The following is a 16,598-nucleotide window of genomic DNA, read 5'->3' on the forward strand; positions in this document are numbered from 1 at the left end:
CATTAGTAACTAGTGGACTAAGGAATTTTCTTGATTATGGAGGTGGTAAAAGAGTTCGTCGTAAAGGTTACGACGATGCAAGCTTGACACCTATCCGGATAGCTCTGAGTAGAGAGACCAGATACATATAATGGACCAATAATTTAGAATAGCTCCAAGTAGAACAGTTGTTTGGAATAGCTCCAAATAGAGCGTGGTAGCTGCATCTAGGAGATGACATAGAGATTTGTAAAGCACACACGGATCTGAAAGGTTCAGACCCGTTGACTAAAACCTCTCTCACAAGCAACATGATCAAACATAAAACTCATTGAGTGTTAATCACATAGTGATGTGAACTAGACTACTGACTCTAGTAAACTCTTGGGTATTAGTCACATGGCGATGTGACCTGTGAGTGTTAATCACATGGCGATGTGAACTAGATTATTGACTCTAGTGCAAGTGGGAGACTGTTGGAAATATGCCCTAGAGGCAATAATAAAAGTATTATTATTATATTTCCTTGTTCATGATAATTGTCTTTTATTCATGCTATAACTGTATTATCCGGAAATCGTAATACACGTGAGAATACATAGACCACAATATGTCCCTAGTGAGCCTCTAGTTGACTAGCTCGTTGTGATCAACAGATAGTCATGGTTTCCTGGCTATGGACATTGGATGTCGTTGATAACGGGATCACATCATTAGGAGAATGATGTGATGGACAAGACCCAATCCTAAGACTAGCACAAAAGATCGTGTAGTTCATTTGCTAGAGCTTTGCCAATGTCAAGTATCTCTTCCTTTGACCATGAGATCGTGTAACTCTTGGATACCGTAGGAGTGCTTTGGGTGTATCAAACGTCACAACGTAACTGGGTGACTATAAAGGTGCACTACAGGTATCTCCGAAAGTATCTATTGTTTTATGCGGATCGAGACTGGGATTTGTCACTCCGTGTAAACGGAGAGGTATCTCTGGGCCCACTCGGTAGGACATCATCATATGCGCAATGTGACCAAGGAGTTGATCACGGGATGATGTGTTACGGAACGAGTAAAGTGACTTGCCGGTAACGAGATTGAACAAGGTATTGGATACCGATGATCGAATCTCGGGCAAGTAAAATACCGCTAGACAAAGGGAATTGAATACGGGATTGATTAAGTCCTTGACATCGTGATTCATCTGATGAGATCATCGTGGAACATGTGGGAGCCAACATGGGTATCCAGATCCCGCTGTTGGTTATTGACCGGAGAACGTCTCGGTCATGTCTACATGTCTCCCGAACCCGTAGGGTCTACACACTTAAGGTTCGATGACGCTAGGGTTATAAAGGAAGCTTGTATGTGGTTACCGAATGTTGTTCGGAGTCCCGGATGAGATCCCCGACGTCACGAGGAGTTCCGGAATGGTCCGGAGGTAAAGATTTATATATAGGAAGTCCTGTTTCGGCCATCGGGACAAGTTTCGGGGTCATCGGTATTGTACCGGGACCACCGGAAGGGTCCCGGGGGCCCACCGGGTGGGGCCACCTGCCCCGGGGGGCCACATGGGCTGTAGGGGGTGCGCCTTGGCCTACATGGGCCAAGGGCACCAGCCCCAAGAGGCCCATGCGCCTAGGGAACCCTAGAGGGAAGAGTCCTCAAGGGGGAAGGCACCTCCGAGGTGCCTTGGGGAGGATGGACTCCTCCCCCCCTCTTAGCCGCACCCTTTCCTTGGAGGAAGGGGCAAGGCTGCGCCTCCCCCCTCTCCCCTGCCCCTATATATAGTGGAGGGGAGGGAGGGCATCCATACCTGAGCCCTTGGCGCCTCCCTCCCTCCCGTGACACCTCCTCCTCTCCCGTAGGTGCTTGGCGAAGCCCTGCAGGATTGCCACGCTCCTCCATCACCACCACGCCATTGTGCTGCTGCTGGATGGAGTCTTCCTCAACCTCTCCCTCTCTCCTTGCTGGATCAAGGCGTGGGAGACATCGTCGAGCTGTACGTGTGTTGAACGCGGAGGTGCCGTCCGTTCGGCACTGGGATCATCGGTGATCTGAATCACGACGAGTACGACTCCATCAACTCCGTTCACTTGAACGCTTCCGCTTAGCGATCTACAAGGGTATGTAGATGCACTCTCCTTCCCCTCGTTGCTGGTTTCTCCATAGATAGATCTTGATGACGCGTAGGAAAATTTTGAATTTCTGCTACGTTCCCCAACATGTGATAGTTTGGGAAGCACCATATTTAAGGTGGTAAAAAATCTGTTCGCGGAGCGAGGTGGGACTAAACTTTGGTTATAGGAGGGGGCTTAATTTAGCAATAGCAGTAGAGCTTTTTTTGCACGAGCACTACTAGTATGCCTAGCCTGCCGGCAACAGTTTGGCAATTATAGTAGTAGCAGGTTTTGTAACTAGAGCGCTACCGGTAAGTTCATAGTAGCAAGGCTTTCTACGGCCAAGCGCTACTAATAACTAGTAGCAGCGTTGCCTTCTAAAAAGCGCTACTAGTAAGCTCATGTGTATAAGGTTTTCCCTAGTAGTGAAAAGCCACATCACGTTCGCTGACACTGGTAAAAGCAAGGTATTGGTCCTAGGTAGAGTTGCTATCTCGAAGGATTAACACATGGATAAAGGGGTGCTTGTTGAATCCCATGGTTACAACTTAATGTCTGTCTAATTGCTTTGTGATCTGAAAATGATTGTGATATTTGGAAAAAACCATTGCCTTGTGCTTATGGAAACTGACAAATCTCTAGTCTTCGAAGTTTATCAAGGAGACAATCTTTATATGATAGATTTCTCCATAAGACCACAGTTTGTCGTATGTCTTCTAGCAAAAGATTCAGAGTGTTGGATCTGGCAACGAAGGCTAGGACATCAGGGGATGAGGAACTTGCCCAGTCTCCTGAAGAAGAAGCATATCATTGGCATCGAGGGCCTCAAGTTTAATAAAGATCATCTATGTGGCGCTTGTGAAGCCCGGAAGAAGACTAGGGCGAAACATCCCTCGAAGACAATCATGACTACATCATGCCCCTTCGAGCTGCTTCACGTGGACTTATTTGGCCCTACTCACTACTCTACTCTTACTATCACTACACATCTCTATGGCTTCATTATTGTTCATGATTATTGAAGATATACCTGGGTGGACATAATTGTCTACAAGACCAAAGTGCAGGATGTCTTCAAACGCTTCGCAAATCGTGCCATGCCCAATTATGGCATCAAGATCAAGCACATCAGGAGTGACAATGGCACATAATTCTAGAACACTGGCCTCGACACTTATCTTGATACATTGGGCATCACACATGAGTTCTCTGCTCCATACATCCCTCAGCAGAATGGCATCATGGAGCGCAAGAACAGAACCCTCATTGAGCTGGCACGTACGATGCTTGATGAGTACAGGACTCCAAGAAAGTTCTGGCCCGAAGCCATTGATACTTCTTCCCACATCATCAACAAAGTTTATCTTCATAAGTTCTTCAAGAAGATATCCTATGAACTCACGAATGGTAAGAAGCTAAATGTTAGCCATTTAAAAGTCTTCGGTGCCAGGTGCTGGATCCAGAATCCACATTTGTAGCGCCCCAAGATGCGATTCTATCCCAATCACGTGATGAATTAATGTTGGGGCACAACCTCATTTCGAGTGCATATAAAGGTGGATATCATTACAACATACCATGTACTGAATAGATGGGAGTACGAGATAAAGTCTTACACTCACCACACGTTACAACATTCATACAACAATAAATGAATACATAGCAACCAACATACAGAAGAGCAGGATCCGACTACGGATGAAATCAAACAAAAAAGAAGAACGACATCCACCCTGCTAATCCCAGGCTCCCGACCCGGAACCTATATCCTTGACCAAAGAAGAAGCATAAGAAGAACTCCAAACAAGCAAGCATCGCACTCATGTCAGATCATCGCACTTTTGTTGTAGTAATCTGTGAGCCATGAGAACTCAGCAATACCATTACCATGGTTATCAAGAGTAGCAAAGCTTAATGGGTACGAAATGGATATGTGGTGAGGCTGCAGCAGCACTAAGCATTGTATTGTGTCTAACTTCGAGCACAAGAATAAGATGAGAAACTACGCGAACGGTCGCAAACTAGTAATGATCAAGAACTGATCCTGAACTACTTACGAGTCAAACATAACCCCACCGTGTTCTCTTCCCGAACTTTCTCGAAAATAGACAGTCATAGTTACACACTTAGTTGGTGTATTTAATTTCGGATTTGGTGTCAAGTTCTCTACAACCAGATATCAAAAACTCCCATCTGCCACATAACCATGGGCATGGCTTTTGAATGTTTAAACCCTGAAGTGTTGTCCCAACTTATCCCATGATAAGCTCTCACGATCCACGGAGACAATCCTCCATCGCGGGACAACCCGAGCAAGCTTGGAATCCCGGTGCACAAGCTCTTCCAAGAAAGGAAAACTATCCCAAGGAGATCTCCCGGTGAGTCAGATTCGTGTCGAGAGCCGCACACTCTCTATCTACAGACTCATCCGTCTATGAAAAGTGGACGATAGCAAAAATATCATCGAGTTTCTCCGAGGCGCCACCGCCGACTACTAGGTAGGTGGGCCAACTCTCATGACGAGTACTGGCCCGGGGGTTGTTGATTAATTATCCTTGAGGCATGGGAAGTCCCTATGCAAGTTTTAGTTGTTATTAGCAAATGGTAAGACCAATGTTGGACCTCCTCGGGAAAGCTTTACTTTAGACGACGAAATAAGGGGGGCCCATAAACCCCGACCACATTAGGAATGCAAAATTCAAGGAACATAACACAGGTTTAGTGGAAACTAGGGCGGCAAGAGTGGAACAAAATACCAGGCAAAAGGCCAAGCCTTCCACCCTTTACCAAGTATATATGTTCATTAATTAAATAAGAGATATTGTGATATTCCAAGATATTCATGTTCCAACATGGAACAACCTGCAACTGCACCTGCAACTAGCAATGCTATAAGAGGGGCTGAGCAAAGTGGTAACATAGCCAAACAACGGTTTGCTGGGATGGTGGAAAGGTTAGAGGTTGTTTCATGGCAATTGGGAGGCTTGATAAACAAGTAGTAGCTAGCACGACATAGCGGTAGCATCAAGACAACTAGCAAAGCAAAGATAGTAGTTAGATCCAAGGTGATGGCCATCTTTCCTGAAATCCCACTAGGAAGAAGAATGAGTCCATGAAGTAGACGAACCAACATAGTCGAACGAATCCTCACAATCCGTAACGTTAGCAGAACTATCGATAAGAAGCAACACCGGAAAGAAGCAAATGACATGGTAAACGCACAAGCATACATATGGCATGATGCACAATCAAGTATGATGCATGTACGGTTTAAATATGCATGGCATGGCAAAGTGCAACAAACAGTACTACAAATTAAGTGGAGCTCAATATGCAACGAGTTGCATATTGACGAATCACCACATTCAAGTATTTAGTTCACTCTCGTTATGAACTCAAAACGTTTAAATTTTCTTAATATGGCTAGAGGTAAAGCAAAATGAATCTACCTATCTAGGCAAGTTTACATGATGCCAGAAACAACAAACAAAAATTCCGGAAAATCCCTATGTGCATATTTTGGATTTGGTACTGTTCTGTCGAAAACCATATTTTATAGTTGTTAAACAGGGAAGTAAAATGCACCATGTTAAACTATGCATTTTTCCACCACATTTACATATAAAGTTTATTAAATTCGGAGCTATGGTTATTTAGTTATGAAATAAACCATTTGAACATGCCATTTAGCAATTTTAATGCAAACAACCATTTGAAACATTTTTAACATGGATGAAATTTGCATATTGTGAAACTAGATGAAATTCTAAGCATTTTACATATATATAAAAAATTAAGCCGATGCACAGTTATGAAGTTATTAATGCATGATCTAGAGGGACTAATCTACAAAACTGTAAATCCTGGGATAATAGGAAATTAGCAGAGCAGGAAAAAAACACATTGGCCGAATCTAGCTAGGTACTGAATGGCAGGGCTGCTCACATAGCTGGGCTCAGCCCAGGTCGATGGAGGTGGGAGCTGGGCCACGGTCAACGGGCGAAGAGGAGGTGGACCAGGCGCGGGATCGAGTGGCTAGAGGCAGGGCCGAATGAGGGGCTGGGCGCCGCTGGTTCACGCTGCACACAGTAATGCAGAGTAGCGACAGAACATGATGCGGCTTCAGCGAGGTAATAGGGCAGGCAGAGGTCGGCAATGCTTGCTAGAGGATGGCGGGGATGGCCAGGACCCGACAGATATGGCCACAGATGATGGTCGGTGGTTCCACGGGTCAAGGTGGCTCTGCACAAAATAGACCATGAGATCGATTCAGAAGATGTAGCTGAAAGAAGAAGGAAATTAGGAGGCTTGGAGAGTTGGTTGACCAGCAACACGACATCAAAGGTTACAGGTGCGGCGGCAGGGGAGCAGGTCTCCAGCTGACTGATCTGGCACGCTCTGGGATGAGGGACTCGTTGTCGGCGGCAGCGGAGCATGACGGCGGCGGGGTCGAGCTGGTGCATCCATGGCGTCTTGCGGGATAGGGAGAAGAAAGGGAATTTGAGAGACATGGAGAGAGCACCCGAGGGAGAGAGAAGAAAGCAGGGCATGGGCTGGTTCGGGAGGAGCTCCTCTTCATGGGTGGAGGAAGCGAGGAGGCGATCCGGATGCTGGTGCCCCTGGTGGTGGACACCGACAGCGTCGACGATGGTCAGAAACGAGGAAGAGGTGCGCACGATCGGGAGCTCCTCTCTTGATTGAGCTCGTGGATGACGGGGTCGAGCGCTCGGGCTCTGGATCGAGAGGAGGAGCATGGGGTCTTGGGAGCAGAGGAGGTGGCGGTTGTGGTGTCGGAAATGTGAGCCAATTACTACGAGATTTAATCCTAATAAACAGAAGATAAATCATGACTACAGTAGTAGAGATTCAACTAATCATGCGAACTAGCATAGTAGATGAACAGATCACATCTAGGACACATACTAGAAACATGAATTCTACCACGATCTCGAACAGGAAAGATAGAATCACATACGATGCAGCGGGAGTAGCACCGCCGGTGTTGACGTTGTCGCCCATGTCGTCGAGGATGAGGTTGCCGAGGTCGGGGAAGAAGTCGTCATTCGCAAACTCATTGCTGCCAGAAGTCGCGTGAGTGCGCTCCCCCAAAAACTTGATCGCCCCTCTCCCGTACAGGATCACAAGAGGCGGGGTTTCGGAGGCCTGCTGTCCCTTCTCCTGGTGCATGCCGAAAGGAGGGATGGAGAATACTTGCTTGGCGGCGCAATGATCTGGAACGATGGTGAGAAACCATACGAAGCGGCCGTGGCTAGGGTAAAGATCTGCCTGACTATATAGTGCGGGCCGGGTAGGTCGTGGGAGTAGACCCCACGTCCAAGTCGTCACGATCCAAAAGAATCGAAAACGGTTCAGTAATTAACGCATCCGTTAATTATTAATTAGTGACTCATTAATTTTTCCCGAGCACCAAAAATAAAGAGAACGTGCATAGCTGTGTCCTCAGCTCAGCTCAATCCCGCAACCCGCGGCGCGTCGTGACTAAGCGAGGCGAGGCGAGGTGTGGCGTGGCGAGGCGAGCGAGGAGGAGGAGCGCGCGTGTAGGTCTCCTCTTCTCATTCTCATACAAGTGGTAGAAGAGCTCACCTTATAAAGAGATGCAACTCTCTCTCAACTTATGAGGTGGGACTAAACTTTAGCCTCACTCACTCCACTCACATGTGTGCATGAATGGGACAAGAGAATTTCAGAATTTTAGTTGGGCTTTGGGCCAAATGCCCACTAGCAAATTCCAACAATCCCCCACAAAGTCTCGTTGGCACATTTCACCATTTGGTTCCAAAACATTGTTTATATACCGGTGCTTAGTGGAGACTGTGAAGTTGAACTTCCACTTAGAGATTTATGCTACACTAGATCACAACTTGAATAGTGGACTATGCCTTGAACTACAAGTTTTCTGCGAGACTAGTTTCATACAAATTCTTGACCGATACTGGGGTGCCGCAAGGCTTCCCCGCGGGTGGAGCGTATACGTCGTACTTCAGGGCCTTTCATGAATTTATTAGAGAGCACCCACTTCTCACAGACTGCAACGTTAACAGTCAAATTCATATAGGTGTGTTCCTCAGGAGATGCTCTGCAGGACAACATCTATGCTTACTCAAATAAGCCACTTGGAACACATTAAGATAGATATCAACCTGCCATGCAGATCAGGAGAGTATTGCATCTTCACGGAGTGGGATAATTAAAATAAGGATACTCTCCTCTCAGCTGACCAACAGCTTGTCTCCCACTTCTACTTCACGGGATCTCTGATCACATAGAGTGGGTACCACTATGGACAAATCATGCGGTGGGTCTCAAACCCATCTCCATCGATGCATTATCTATCACATTACGTGATATACCCTTTGTGAAGGGATCTGCCAAGTTTTTCGACGTTTGGATATAATCCAACGTAATAACTCCTGAGTTCCTCAGTTTCCTGACAGATTTTAATCTCCTCTTCACATGCCTTGAGGACTTCATATTGTCCTTAGAAATTTTTATCTTGACGATCACAGTTTTATTATCACAGTTCATCAAGATAGGGGGTATTGGTTTTTCAACCATAGGTAAGTCCATCAATAGCTCACGAAGCCACTCTGCTTGAACAGTGCTAATGCTGTGAGTTCTGCTTCCATAGTTGACGTCGTTAAGATGGTCTGATTGCAAGACTTCCAGGAAAGAGCGCCACCACCAAGTGTAAAAACATAACCACTTGTGGCCTTAATCTCATCAGCATCAGATATCCAGTTTGAGTCACTATAACCCTCCAGTACCCGTGGATACCCAGTGTACTGAATCCCATAGCTTGTAGTGCCCTTCAAGTAGCGCATAACTCTCTCAAGCGCATGCCAATGATCATCTCCCAGTTTTGACAGAAACCGACTCAGCTTGCTCACAGCAAAAGAGATGTCAGGCCTCATGGCACTCGCCAAATACATAAGCGAGCCAATATCTGATAATACCTCAGTTGATCTCTAGCAATCCGTCGATTCTTTCGAAGCAACACACTAGCATCATATGGAGTTGGAGAAGGCTTGCAGTCGCTATACCCAAAATGACTCAAGACCTTTTCCACATAGTGAGACAGAAGCAGTGTGATCCCACCATTCTCATCTCTCAACACCTTGATGTTTAAGATAACATCAACTACTCCTAGATCCTTCGTCTCAAAACAGCAAGATAAGAAATCCTTAACCACCTTGATTAAATCAAGTTTGGTTCCAAAGATCAATATGTCGTCGACATACAGACAAAGAATAACTCCTTCTCCCCCACCATGGCGATAGTACACACACTTGTCACCATCATTTACTACAAAGCCGGCAGCAGTTAATGTTCTTTCGAACTTCTCATGCCACTCCTTAGGAGCTTGTTTAAGGCCATATAAAGACTTTAATAACTTGCACACCTTTCCTTCCTGACCAGGTACTACAAAACCATCTGGCTGATCCATGTAAATTTCCTCCTTCAACTCTCCATTGCAGAAAGCCGTCTTAACATCCATTTGATGAACGAGAAGACCATGTGAGGCAGCCAGTGATAGTAGCACCCAAATTGTGGTCAGTCTAGTGATGGGTGAGTAAGTATCAAAGAAGTCTTCACCTTCTTTCTGGGTATAACCCTTAGCTACAAGCCATGCCTTGTACATTTCAATCGTACCATCAGGTATAAGCTTCTTCTTGAACAACCACTTACATCCTACAGGTTTGCACCCATAAGGACGGTCAGTGAACTCCCATGTTCCGTTAGCTAAGAGGGAATCCATCTCACTACGAACAACTTCCTTCTAGCAGTCAGCATCAGGAGATGCATAGGCTTCTAAAATAGTCCTGGGTGTGTCATCCACAAGGTACACAATGAAATCATCACCAAAGGACTTTGCAGTCCTCTGTCTCATACTCCTTACAGGAGTTTCATTGTCACCCTCAATAGGATTCTCAACGTGTTCCATCACAATGGTGGGTTCAGGAATTACAGTGAGTTCCTCACTAGATGGAGTAGGTATCTCCTGATTTGATGAACTTGACATATCCTTCGTAGGAAATATGTCCTCAAAGAAAGTCGCATCATTAGACTCCATAATCGTAACAACATGCATGTCGGATACCTCAGATTTTATTATCAAAAATCTATAACCAATGCTATGAAAAGCATAGCCTAGAAGAACACAATCCACGGTTTTTGGTCCAAGCTTGCGCTTCTTGGGAATTGGTATATTGACTTTCGCCAAACAACCCCAAGAACACAGGTAAGAGAGTTTCAACCTTTTCCTTTCCCATTCTTCAAATGGAGTCATGGTCTTATGCTTTGTGGGAACTCGGTTTAGGACATGACATGTGGTCATTAGCGCCTCCCCCACCATTCCTTGGAAAGACCCGATGTGTCTAACATGGCGTTAACCAAATCAGTTAGAGTTCGATTCTTTCTTTCGGCCACCCCATTAGACTGAGGTGACTAGGGAGGCGCCCTCTCTGCCTCAGCTTTATAGTTTTTGAAGAAAGTTAAAGCCTCATGTTTTGATTTCAGAAGATACACATAACAATATCTAGTGGATTCATCAATCAATGTCATGAAATATCTCTTTACACCTTTTGTCAACATGCCATTCATCTCACAAAGATCAGAATGTATAAGCTCTAGTGGCGCCAAGTCTCTTGCGCCTGTAGTCTTATGGGACTTGCGAGGTTGTTTAGCTTGCACACATACTTGGCACTTAGAGCCTTTGATAGTAGAGATTTTCGGAATTAAATTCATATTGGCTAGCCGCGTCATGCAACCAAAGTTAGTATGACAAAGTCGTGAATGCCAAATATCCGACTCATTATTGTGGCAAACATTATTAATAACTTTAGTGCAAATATCTGACAAAGATAGGTGGAACAAGCCTCTGCACTCATAGCCTTTTCCAACTAATTGTCCACACTTGGAAATTACAACTTTATTGGACTCAAAAACCAACTTAAAACCATCTCGACATAAACGGAAACCGCTAACGAGATTTTTATTGATGGATGACACATGATAAACGTTCTTCAGACGCACGGTCTTGCCCGAAGTAAACTTTAGAATGACCGTACTAACACCTCGAACGATAGCATGTGACATGTTCCCCATCAGCACGGGAGAAGTCCCTGTGACCTGGTAAGAAGAAAACATTGAGGCTCAGCACAAACATGTACATTGGCACCAGCGTCAATTAACCAATCAGGAGATTGAAATACTGAAAGGATGCTAGGAAGAATACCGTACCCAGATTCCTTCATATCAGTATCACCGATGACAACATTAGTGGACTTGCCGCTCTTCTTAGGTTCATGCTCCTCAAACTGGTTAGGACACTTCGGAGCCCAGTGATTAGGATCACCACAGACAAGGAAAAGTCCCTTCCCCTTCTTGTGAGAATTCTTCTTGAAGTTGGTAGAATGCGATGGCTTGTTCTTTGGATCAAACTTGCCTTTGCCATGAGTTTTGTTCTTGTTGTTTTTGAACTTGTTGGGCTGGAAGTTCTTCTTCTGTACCATGTGGTCACTAGAAGCTCCCTCGGCAACTCGAGCATGTGTGTCCTTTGCTCTCGCCTTCTCTTCAACATCAAGAGTACCAATGAGATCCGCAACGGAAAACTCTTGTCTCTTGTGTTTCAGGGAAGTAGCAAAATTGTTCCACGAAGGTGGAAGCTTGGCAATGATGCCTCTGGCAACAAATTTGTTCGGCAACACACACTGGAAGTACTCAAGTTCTTTTGCGAGCGATTGTATCTCATGAGCCTGGCGTACAACAGAGCGCTCATCAGTCATCTTGTAGTCATAGAATTGTTCCATGACGTACAACTCGCTGCCGGCGTCCGAGGCACCAAAGTTGGCCTCGAGCGCAGCCCACATGTCCTTGCCGTTGTCAAACGACATATACGAGTCCACAATGGAGTCATCAAGAACACCGAGAAGAGCGCTTTTAAAGAGAGTATCGATCTTCTCAAAAGTTTCCAGCTGTGCTGGATTAAGATCGCCCTCAGGCTTGCCCTTGGTGGCGTCATAGCAGCCCATGGTCCGAAACCAGTAGACTGCTCTCATGCGCCACCTCTTATATTACGCCCCCTTAAAGGTAGGTGGCTTCAGATGCACAGCAAAACCACTCGGAGCAAATTGCCTATAATAAGGTTTTTGGATTGGTGGAAATATGAGCAAATTACTACGAGATTTAATATGAATAAACAGAAGATAAATCATGACTACAGTAGCAGAGATTGAATTAATCATGCGAACTAGCATAGCAGATGAACAGATCACATCTAGGGCACGTACTAGAAACATGAATACTACCATGATCTTGAACAGGAAAGATAGAATCACATACGGTGCAGCGGGAGCAGCACCGCCGGCGTTGACGTTGTCGCCCATATTGTCGAGGATAAGGTTGCTGAGGTCGGGGAACGAGTCGTCGTTCGCGAAGTCGTCGCTGCCAGCAGTTGCGCAAGTGCGCTCCCCAAAAACCTGATCGCCCCTCTCCGATACAGGAACACGAGAGGCGGGGTTCCGGAGGCCTGCTGTCCCTTCCCCGGTGCACGCCGAAAGGATGGATGGAAAAGACTTGCTTGGTGGCGCAATGATATGGAACAGTGGTGGGAAACCATACGAAGCAGCCACGGGTAGGGTAAACGTCTGCCTGACTATATAGTGTGGGTCGGGTAGGTCATGGGAGTAAACCCCACGTGCGAGTCGTCACGATCCAAAAGAATCGGAATCGGTTCAGTAATTAACGCCTTCGTTAATTATTAATTGATGACTCATTAATTTTTCCCGAGCACCAAAAATATAGACAACGTGCATAGCTCTGTCCTCGGCTCGGCTCAATGCCGCAACCTGCGGTGCGTTGCGACGAGGCGAGGCGAGGCATGGCGTGGCGAGGCGATCGAGGAGGAGGAGCGCGCGTGTAGGCCTCCTCTTCTCATGCTCATACAAGTGGTAGAAGAGCTCACCTTATAGAGGTGAAACTTTCTCTCAACTTATGAGGTGGGACTAAACTTTAGCCTCACTCATTCCACTCACATGTGTGCATGAATGGGCCTAGAGAATTTCAGAATTTTAGTTGGGCTTTGGGCCAAAAGCCCACTAGCAAATTCCAACATGTGGTTGGTCCGCGACGCAAATCCAGGGAGGTGGTCGGAGCCATTAGGTTGCGGAGATAAGGGGGGTTTGATGGTCTCACGGGAGAGAGAGAAGAGAGCGGTCCGGTTAACCTAAGAGGAGGTCAACAGAGACAAGGAAGAAGCGACAACTACGAGCGAATGCAAGTTTGCGAAAACATGCGGATGCAACGCACATGATGCAATGATGAAATCCAACAAGCAAATAAAACACATGGCGGCAACGAAATAACTAGAAGGCATATGGAGCGTCGGTCTCGGGTCGTCACAAAACCACACTTGAAAATTTGCACCAAAAGCACATGAAAGTTTTATGCTTTTTTAAGGAAAGGATTCGCACACCTACAGAGTCTTCGGAATCTTTCACTATAAAGTGGTTGAAACTATAGATGTGCGGTTCGATGAGACTAATGGCTCGCAGAGAGAGCATCTACCAAATGTGCTAGATGAAGCTTCTCCTAGTGAATCTATCAAGCATATGGGTACTTGAGAAATCATACCCACGGAGGAACAAGCTGAAGAAGAAATCATCATTTGGCACCTAATCAACATGAAGACAATGCTCAGTCTGGAGACAATATTGAAGCTGACAATGAAAATCAACAAGAGCAAAGTATTCGCCCTACCCATCCTCGTGTGGCCAATGATGTACAGATTGAGAAGATCATTGACAGTATCAATGCACTCGGTCCTCTCACTCGTTCAAGAGCAACCCAGCTAGCGGACTTCCATGGGCGCTTTGCATTTGTCTCTATATCTGAACCCAAGAAAGTTGATGAAGCATTCATGGAACCTGAATGGATTCAAGCAGTGCAAGAAGAGCTTTAATAGTTTGAGCTGAATAATGTCCCGTAGCTAGTTAAACATCCTGATCCTCGCAAGCACAATATTATTGGCACCAAATGGATCTATCACAACAAGCAAGATGAGCATGAGAAAATTGTCAAAAAGAAGGCTCGTCTTGTTTCTCAGGGTGAAACACAAGTGGAAGGGATTGACTTTGATAAACCCTTTGATACTACTAGCCTATGCTAACCACAACAACATTCTTTTGTATCAAATGGATGTGAAGAGTGCCTTCCTCAACGGCAAAATTGAAGAAGAAGTATATGTTACCCAACATCCTGGTTTCTAAGATCCAAAGCGTCATGATATGGTCTACAAACTCAACAAGGCACATTATGGCCTCAAACAAGCTCCTCGCGCTTGGTATGACACGCTTATAGAATTCTTGAAGAACAAAGGCCTCAAACTTGGTTCGCTAGATCCCACTCTACATATGATGGAGAATTGTTTGTACGCCAAATCTATGTAGATGACATTATCTTCGGCTGCACAAATAAGAGATACAGTGATGAGTTTGGGCATACGCTGCAAGAGCAATATCAGATGTCCATTATGGAAGAGCTGAAATTCTTTCTTAGTATTCAAATCCGTCAACAGAGAAATGACATATTCATATCACAAGAAAAATACCTCAAAGATTGCCTGAAGAAGTTTGGAATGCAAGACTGCAAAGGGTACACGACGCCAATGCCAACCAAAGGCCATTTGGTCCCCGACGGCAATGGTAAAGAGTTCGATCAAAAGGTATACTGCTCCATGATTGGTTCTTTATTGTACTTATGTGCATCTATGCCAGATATAATGCTTAGCGTTTTCATGTGTGCCTTATTCCAAGCGGCGCCAAAGGAATCGCATCACCTCCTAGTGAGGCGAATACTTCGATATTTGGATCACATCAAAACACTAGGATTATGGTATCAAAAGGGCTCAGAGTTTGATCTAGTTGGATTCTTAGATGTTGATTATGCTGGTGAAAAAGTTGATCGCAAGTCCACATCAAGGAATGTCACTTTCTTGGACGGTCTATGGCTGTTGGTCTTCAAAGAAGTAGAACTGTGTATCACTCTCCACTACGGAAGCTGAATACATTGCTGCTGGATCTTGTTGTGCTCAACTTCTCTGAATGAAGCAAACTCTCAAGGATTAGGGCATCAACATGAAGCATGCGCCCCTCTACTACGACAACGAAAGTGCCATCAAGATTGCTAACAATCCAGTTCAGCAATCAAATACAAAGCACGTTCAGATCCATCATCATGTTCTTAGTGATCATGTTATGAAGGAAGACATTGATATCATTCACATCAACATTGAAGGGCAATTGGCAGATATTTTCACAAAGCCCTTGGATGAAAAAAGGTTTTGCAAGCTGCGGTGTGAGCTAAATATCTTAGAATCCTCAGACTTCATGTGAATGGACACACATCCTAACGCTTATGCATGTTGATGACTTAGGTGCGCAACACACGAAGTAACTTATATCTTCAATTCATGAAGGCTTACCCTCTAAGTGTGAATAAACTAATGTGGAATTTGACTTCAGAGGACCACGATAATTGTGCACCATGTCTGGGTCTAATATTTCCTATATGGTGGGTAACGCCACCACCAACCTTTCTTGAACATTTACATTTGGCGTCTTGATTGTTCTATATTCATAATTGGTTTGTCTTCAACATTGGTTTGACTTCATAGTTTATCATCGCAATGTTGATTTGGTCTTCACTGATATATATATTTATATGTGTGTTCTGTCCTCTACAGCATTCACTTATAGCTATGTCTTCAAGTTGCTATTTTCTGAACTAAGTGAATGTGACCGGACCCTAACCCCTTCTATTCTTATCCCTCAAATTCTCTCTATCTCTTCATATGCATTCTATTGACACGTGTCGAATGTCTTCACTATGTCCCTGTCAGATGAAGATATAGAGACACATATCTAATATATTTTTAATGATCTTATCCTTTCTGCCTGAATGTCGGAGAAGTTGGAACGATCGCCCGACAAACCAGGTGCACGTGGGGTCATGGCTCAACCTTCAATAAGTTGCATGTCTGCCACATGTCCGTAAGATGTGAACTGCCAGGGGCACCTGCATAATTGCACTGTGCCGCCCTCCTCCTTATAAATACTTCTCCCCTCGCGATCATTATCTCCTCTCCCCCTCACTGTCTCGCTCAAACCTTAGCGCCACTGCTAGCCTCTGTCGATGCTGAAGACGAAGCGATTTGCCGCCACATCCTCTCCAACGCCGTCTTCACGCTGGACACAGACATCGTCTTCACCGCCACCTCTGTAGGTGTCTTCTGCCGCCAAGTTAGGGCGTGGGAGATTGGACTGCTCAGTCTCCAACTTTCCCATTTATCAGTTGTTCGTGCGGTAACTATGAGCTCATTTTTACCGTTTATTCGATCCATTGAAATCTTCACACACTGCAAAAAAAGATACATCCGTGACATTTTGGGCCAAGTGATTTTTTTCTGTCATGCTTATGACACTTCTA

This window comes from Triticum dicoccoides, chromosome 4B, assembly GCF_002162155.2.
Source record: "Triticum dicoccoides isolate Atlit2015 ecotype Zavitan chromosome 4B, WEW_v2.0, whole genome shotgun sequence".
NCBI lineage: Eukaryota > Viridiplantae > Streptophyta > Magnoliopsida > Poales > Poaceae > Triticum > Triticum dicoccoides.